At 31.4% G+C, this 8,212-nt stretch overlaps 1 long non-coding RNA gene across 1 annotated transcript; it reads left to right on the forward strand.

Moving 5' to 3' along the window:
* The first annotated feature begins 234 nt into the window (after positions 1-234).
* LOC140919162 (uncharacterized) lies at positions 235-2,661 on the forward strand. Its single transcript, XR_012161756.1, has 3 exons — positions 235-533; positions 1,338-2,303; positions 2,395-2,661. It is a non-coding gene; the product is annotated as an uncharacterized lncRNA (long non-coding RNA).
* The last annotated feature ends 5,551 nt before the right edge of the window (positions 2,662-8,212 follow it).

Raw genomic sequence — 8,212 nt, forward strand, 5'->3', positions numbered from 1 at the left:
ATATCTTGATCAATCCAATTTTATTAAAAGATTATTAATTTAAAGTTTAAGATCATCAAATTGTCACAACTCACGTATTATAAATATTTAAGATTAATAAGATGTCTTGTAAAATATTTTCTTTAATGAAAGAAATCATAATAATAAAATAGTAATGTTTACATATAATGGAATGGAAACGTAAACATATATACATATATAATATTAAAAGCTAAAAACTAACGATAAGCCTAAATCACTAACTATATATATATTAACCTAAACCTAAAGTAAGAATGGAGACATAGTGTGGTGCCGCGGCGATTTCCAGCAGGAAAAAAAAAGTTCAGTAAAAAAAACGTTCCATAAAAAGAGTATAAATGTGGGAGAGGAAGAATGATGACAGAAGATTTTGTGTACAGGGGCGACCTGCGCTGGAGTGGCTTGCAGAGGAGTGCGGTGGTCTGTTAACGAAGGCCCGTGTAGTCAACCGGAGATGGCGGCGGTGGCGGTATGAGATATGGAAACAGAAACGGTGGTCTATACCGACAAGAGTAATATTCCTCACTCTTCTTTTTCTATGGTTTCTTTGATTTTTGTTGAAAATTCTGATTGAAATAGTTTTCTGGTGAGATACAAAAATGAGTTTGATTTTTATGTTTTACTTTTCTGGATTTTTGCTTTTATGGTGGATGATTTTTGTAGATGTATTGAAAAAAATAAAACTTATTGGATTTCTAAATTTCGTTTAGAATAATCTCTTTCTCCTATTCTTTTCTATTTTCTATTTTTTGCTCCTTTTTTTTTTTAGTAATTTTCGTCCTCAATTTATAGCCTTAAATGATGAATCTGAGAAATAAATTTAAGTTCTGGATTTTTTATTGTTTTTGAGTAAAAATTAAGCAACCTCAAACAATTAAAGAAATAAGTGGTTAACCTTTTTGATTAAGTCTTCAAATGGTGAAAATAATATCTTTATTGGATTAAAAAAAACAAAAAAAGTAAAAATAAATAAGGGGGAGGGGTGCTGCTGCAAGGAAGCTTGCAGCATGAAAACATAAAGATATGAGAATTGGACGAAAGTTAAAAAATGGGGAATGATAAAAGAAAAGGCATGTAGATGTAGGAGGAAAAACGTACGCCTGCTAGCTGGAAACATTTTTATTTAAGTATTTTATTTTATTATAATTTGTTTGGTATTAAAAGTAACGTAATAGAAACTCATAGATATATTAAAAATTGTATCAGATTTATAAAATGACAATTTTTAGACTTAATAATAATAAGTGCAAAATGTTTATAAAACATATTTTTACCTAATTTTTAGAATTATTTTTCATTGGTCGGATAAAATTTAGGTACTACACACAGAAATGCAACATCTATACAACAGAATGCTATCAATTACTTCATCTTGTCTATCCTTTTATATCCTTCATCTTGTGAAAAAGGATAAACAAGATGAAGTAATGGATAACATTTATGTTTTTTTGGAGAAAATTAAGCATTGAGCATGAATTCAAGGATGAAGAATCTTTATCAGAATATAACTTTTCTGAAGAGGTGGAAGCAATGAAAGCGTACATGAAGAAGCAATATATTGTTGGTCAAATGATATTTATGGCAAAGGTACGTGAACTTGTATTTCCACATACAACATCAATACTTGCACCACTTGATAGGTGAAAACCAAGGGAGCTAGTAAAAAGAAAAAATAATTTAATACTCCTCGTGATCCTTCATATTGGGAGTATGTTGATGCCTCTCAAGAATCTTCAAAGCGACCATCTCAACATTATGCAAATCAATAAACACAATATTTTGCAAGACAACCATCTCAACATTCTACAAATCAATCAGCACCATCTCAACGTTCTACTAGGCACCCATATAAGATACATTTCCCTACTTTTATACATCAGTATATTGAGGACATAATAGATGTTGTGTCTGATGGAAATTTTGGATTTCGCGCAGTTACAACATTGTTAGGTTGGACTTAAGAATCTTGTCATGTAGTTCGAACACAATTGGATAAAGAGATCAATCTACATCAAGAACTTTATTCCAATGTTTTCAATGACAATGTTGAATCAGTGCGAAACTCATTAAAAATTTCATGATTGGGTGCTCAAGGAAAAGATAAGTGGATGACTATACCAGACTTGGGTTACGTGATAGCAACACGATATAATGTCATATTGGTGTAGTTGTCTCGTAATATGAATATGACATTGTTTTCGTTAAACAAAGTACGACCGAAAGAGTCTTCTCTTATCTCTTTACTAGTAATTGGATTCGTCAATGAAAATCATTGGGTACAGGTAAAATTTATGATTGGTAATATTGTTTAATAAATTAATGTTTAGTATTTTGTTGTTCAAATAAATTAATGTTTAATATTTTTTTGTTCAGATCAAATTGAAGTTTGATTGTCCTTTGCCACCTACCTCACAAAAATGGAGAGACTTTTGTAGTGAGTGTGCAAAGACATGAGAAATAACTTATGCAGAACATATTAAGCATTGGGAACACATTGATAGATCATTTATCAAATCATCTTGTATTTCATTAAATGAAAATTAGAATATATGTTTAAACATTTTATCATTTATGTTTTAGAATATATGTTTGAACATTTTATCATTTACGTTTTAGAATATATGTTTGAACATTTTATCATTTACGTTTTAACATTTATCATTTACGTTTTTGGTAACAAGATAAAGTTGAACATGCAGACTAACTCAAAAAAAAATGTGGATTAACTCAATAAAAATTCATAAATAGCACAATCATACATACATAACTCATGTTCAATCTTTATCATACATAACACAATCACTAATCGTCGTTCGGGAACATGCAACCTAGCTCACTTAATATGTCATGAACTTCACTAAATGGAGGTACCAACTCTATGGCCCTACGTACAAGGTTGGCCGCTCTACAGTCTCGTGTCGATGATGAACTAGCATGTACAGAAGATGATGGACCATGTGCAGTAGTAGGTGGAGGGAGGACTGATCTCATAGTAGTCTTCCACTCCCAATCTATATTGTTCGATACCCGATAATTGTCGCGTGAAATTCACTGAATACGACTAAATTTTCGAAGACATTGCTCCGGCAGATATGAGACTGAGACTCCACCACATCGAAGGTATCTAGAGAACATCGAAGTCGATACAAACGGATGATTAGCTCAATCATCATCATATGGTGTAAACACTACATCCTCGAGAAATAAAGCATCAAGTCTTCGCCGATATGTCATCAGTCCACCTTTAATTACATGTTTTGAAGTCCAGCTACATCCTATTGGAAGATGTGCAGGAACCGTTCCTCTATTGCCCAACTTACAGATCCTAAGGAAGTGCTCGTAAATCCAGCAATGTACCATAAATAACACAACTTAATAAATAAATACATAAATAAATAAATAAATTATACAACTTAATATAAATCATATACTTGTAGTAAGATCATTTAACCTCTCAATTATCGAGTGTCGTGGACAACTCCATTTCCCAGATTGTAAAAAAGGACAAACAATGCCGCGATACCCCATGAATTGTCCCGACAACTATCTAAATCAATAAACAAACTAACGTATTTCTCCTCTACACGCGTATGTGTTTTATCGGTGAAAATAGTGCTGCCAACTAAATGCAACAGGTACGTTTTAGGCGCACATTCAAACTGGTTAGTTTGAATGAGATGACTATATAAATCACACAAGCATTGCAGTCTATATTGCGCACATTTATTATAACTATTCTCAACACATGCTTCCTCCCATGTTGCACCTAAGAACTCATATGCAACTATTGCAGCATTATTAGTGTTCATATTCACATGTGCATGAAAAAATATACCAACGTGGGTCATCTCTCCAAATGTAAAGAAGAGTTGCGACGTCATTCAACGTGATGGTCATCTCTCCAAATGGAAAATGAAATGAGTTGGTCCCTCTATGTCACCTTTCAACAAAAGCATATATCAGACCAACATCAACCATAATGAGGTAAGCTGAAGACAGATGATGCAGCCCAGATTCCCGAATTCAATGTTGTACATCATCTAGCACAGGAACTTCAACAAACTTCTTCAGCTTCAATCTATGAGTAATAACCTTTAACGACCTCTGATCCTACGAGTAATTAAAGAACATAACAATAAATACTTGTTCTTATTGAAATAAACAATTAATTAGATATAATGAAAAAATATATTAAATATAATAAATATTTATTCTAAATTAATTAATTAAAATATATCTCTTCTTCTCATATCCTTCGAGCCACGTGGTGTTCATATTGTGTCAACACAAATCTCATCACCGGTCCTCCGGGATGCTGATTCTGCTCAGCATCATCACCATCATTAGTATCATCAACATCTTCATATGCAGGCTCAGTAAACTGCTCCTCAGCCTGCTCTACCTGTGCAGCTTGATGGACTTCCTCCTCCATATGTGCAGCCTCAGCAGGCTCAGCGACATCATCCTGAACATCCTATCTACGACTACACTGTCTAATTGGGCGATTTGCTTCATTATGTCATTTGTTTGATGTTGTAGGTAGAATTCTCTCTACTCCATCACCACTATCACCTGCAATGCTTCAGGCAATGTTGCGAATAATTTGGCCAAAGGCACCTCTCATTTTAGGCAGTGCAATATATGAATAATAAAAAAGTAGAAATAAAAATTAAATAAACAAAAAAAAAACGGAACTTTTAGATTTTTCCCAAATTTTGGAAATTGATTCGAAACTTTCATTGAAGGTCAAACTTCCGATGCTTTTTCGATATTTTCCATGACTTCTAAAGTTTTGAAACATTCGAATGTTTCATATTTCTGAAAAAAATGCACTTCGAAAGTTTCAGTTTGTTAGAAACTTTTGAAAATTTGTGGGATCTGAAAATGGTAACGTTTTCAAAGTTTCATGTTGATAGAAACTTTTGAATATTTGGAAAATTTTGATTTCGAAACTTTCAAATTTTCGATGGAGTCTTAGTTTTGTGTTCGAATGGTCGAAGAAATGTGATTCGAACAATTGAAAGTTTCAAATGAAATGGGTGAAAAAAGTTATAGTAATTTTTTTGGAGGTTTTTATAGGTAACAACAAAGACAAAATGGTATTTTCAAAAAATATAGGGGGTGGGAAGTACAGGTGGGGGGTGCACAGTTTCACTATGTTTTATCAGCTCTATCTAATACCCATACCTATGTCCACCTTAGTGCTATCAGTGTAGAACCAAGCATCAATGTTCCATTTAACCCTTCATATTTCAGGCAGAGCTGGCCTAAGGGGTAGACACCTAAAGCCCTTGCTTTAGGCCTCGCCAACAAATAATTTTTTAATTTAATTTTTATACACTACATAAGCCCAATAATGTATTATAAAAACTCTTTAAATTTTCATCAACTATACACATAAACAAAACAAGGCCTCTAAAAAAAATTTAATTTCCAACTTTTATCATAATCATTATTAAAATTTTTGATTTTCAATTTTTGGCATAATCATTATTTGAATTGATATTTGTGTTGATTGTAGTCAATTAAAATCATACAAGTATTTATGATGAGGAGGATAATGTATAGTTGGAATCATATTAAAGGTATTGATTTTCACTAAAAGCAAGATATTAAAGATATAACTTTTCACTATATCAATTACTTCATTTTAGAGTAGATTTAAACAATTTAAATTGTATGCAAATATTTTTTGTTTTCTATTTAATATTGAGAAATTAAAATCATTTGGATAATGAAAAGTTAAAATAAAATTGCATTAAACTTGAATGTTCTTTAAAAGATAAGAACAAATTAGACATTGATGGATTAAATTTACTTGTAGAACTTAAAATTCTAAGAGAGATAATACAAGTAGAAAATGACACACCAATTGATATACTTAATTATATATGAAAGTTAGATTATTTTCCAAATGTATATATTGCTTATAGAATAATGTTAACAATTCATGTAACTTCAGCATAAATAAGCTTTTTGAAACTCAAATTAATTAAAATTTATTTAAGATCAACTATGTTACAAGAAAGATTAAATGGATTACCTTTTATTATCGATTGAAAAAAATTGTTAAACAAAATCGATTACAATAATTTGATAAATGATTTTGCATAAAAAATAGTGTGAAAGATAAATTTTAAATAAAATATTAATAATTTATTTATTAACATTGAAAAAACACCCGGTCTCATAATTTTGTTTTACACCTCATAATTTGTTGGACCGATTATGATCTCGCCAATGAGATAATTGGTTGGACCATTTTCATTGTCATAGGTCGGTTCTCAGCCAGGTTGACAATCAGACACTCATCCAAGAAATCAATGGATTGTAAGAAGACATAAGATTGACTTTCCAACACATTATTCCAACATATGTTATTCTGATACTTTCCAAATAACAGAGGCAAATTGTCCTGACTCTTGTGTAGAGAATTGTTGCAATATTAGGAAAAGATATGATACATCAGTATAATGATCCGCAACATCGGAAATAATCTTAAAAAAAGGAGGTCATTTGCCATATGCTCCAACTATTGAGACAATTGAAGAAAAGGTGAACACTATCTTCATGGTAAGGCGAAAACTATCCTCACTCTCTTGATCACACAACAAATAGGCAGGGGCAAACCCATGTATTGGGTTGTGTGGGAAACCCCCTGGACTTAGTTATAAATTTTATCTTTTCTATTTAATACACTATAAATAAATATATGATAAAGAGAAATAATTAACATTGACAAATTGATGTTATAGATTGTGTCTTCACTATACTTTAATATTTTTTAAACGTGTGATATATTGTTATAATAGTTTTTAAATATATTAAAATTCCAAAAACAAATTTAAATACGTCTTTTACTCATAATTTTGAATTTTAAATTTGTCTTTAGTTAATTAATTTGACAATCAAAATATAGTTCATTCTAATCAATGTGGTCGATAAAATTAAAACTAAAAATAACATTTGTGAATGTGTTTGTAATTTTAATAAAATTCAAGGACTTTAAGGACAACACATCATACATTTAAAATTTTTTCTACCCCTTTTTTAGTATTATACATGTGACAATAATTAAAAGAGATATATAATGTATCCACTGTTAACAATGACAAGCATAGAAAGGAAGAAGAAGAAAAGAGGAATAAGAGAAACAACCCATCTAGGGTTTCATAATACAAAATGAACAAAAGCTTAACTTAATAAAGTTACAATGGATATATATACAAGCAAATAGAAATGTCTAAACTATTCTTACTGCTAATATATAATAATATTAGTTAACATCTCCCATAAACTCACGATACATTAACATGGAGCATCGAGAGTTTGTCAACTAAAAAAAAAAAATGTATACTCAGCTTATGTAGAAGAGCGAGAGACAATGTCTTGTTTCTTAATCTTCCAAGAAATAAGAGAGTTTCCAAGAAAGATACAAAATCATGTGGTGGACTTACAATTTGTGGTGTCACCAGCCCAATCAGCATTAGAATAAGCACATAACTTCAATGAGGACAATGATGGAAAGAGAAGGCTTCAAACTTGAGTTCCTCGAAGATAACGAAGAATTGCTGCCCAATGTAGTGTAGTGGAATAGACAACAAACTGACTGTCAACATGAACAACATAAGCAATATCAGGTTTGGTAATCATAAGATAATCCAAGCTGCCAACTAAAGTACGATACAAAGTGGGATCTAGTAAAGAAACACCATATTTCACATTCAACTCAAGAGGAGTATATGTTGCTCTAGTATCAGAAAAAAAAGTCTAGTAAAAAATGTTAGCAATGTACCTGGATTGGGAAAGAAGGTAGCCTCTAGGAGAATAGGCAACTTCGATCCCAAGAAATAGTGAAGAGTTCCGAAATCCTTCATCACAAACTGCTTGACTAACTGCAATTTCAACTTATTGATTCCACTAACATTATCACCTATAATAATCATATCATCAACATACGAAGAAAGTATAATGCGACCATAAGTGGCGGACCTTATAAACAATGCAAAATCATGTTCACTAGAGTGAAAACCAAAAGAAGTGCTAACAATAGAGAATTTCTCAAACCAAGCTCAATGAACTTGTTTAAGACCATATAAAACCTTTTTAACTTACACACTTCCCCGTCATTATGAGAAACTCCTTGTGGAGGGACCATATAAACTTCTTCATGAAGCTCACCATTTAAAAA

Source organism: Cicer arietinum, unplaced genomic scaffold, assembly GCF_000331145.2.
Source record: "Cicer arietinum cultivar CDC Frontier isolate Library 1 unplaced genomic scaffold, Cicar.CDCFrontier_v2.0 Ca_scaffold_5737_v2.0, whole genome shotgun sequence".
In the NCBI taxonomy this organism is placed as follows: domain Eukaryota; kingdom Viridiplantae; phylum Streptophyta; class Magnoliopsida; order Fabales; family Fabaceae; genus Cicer; species Cicer arietinum.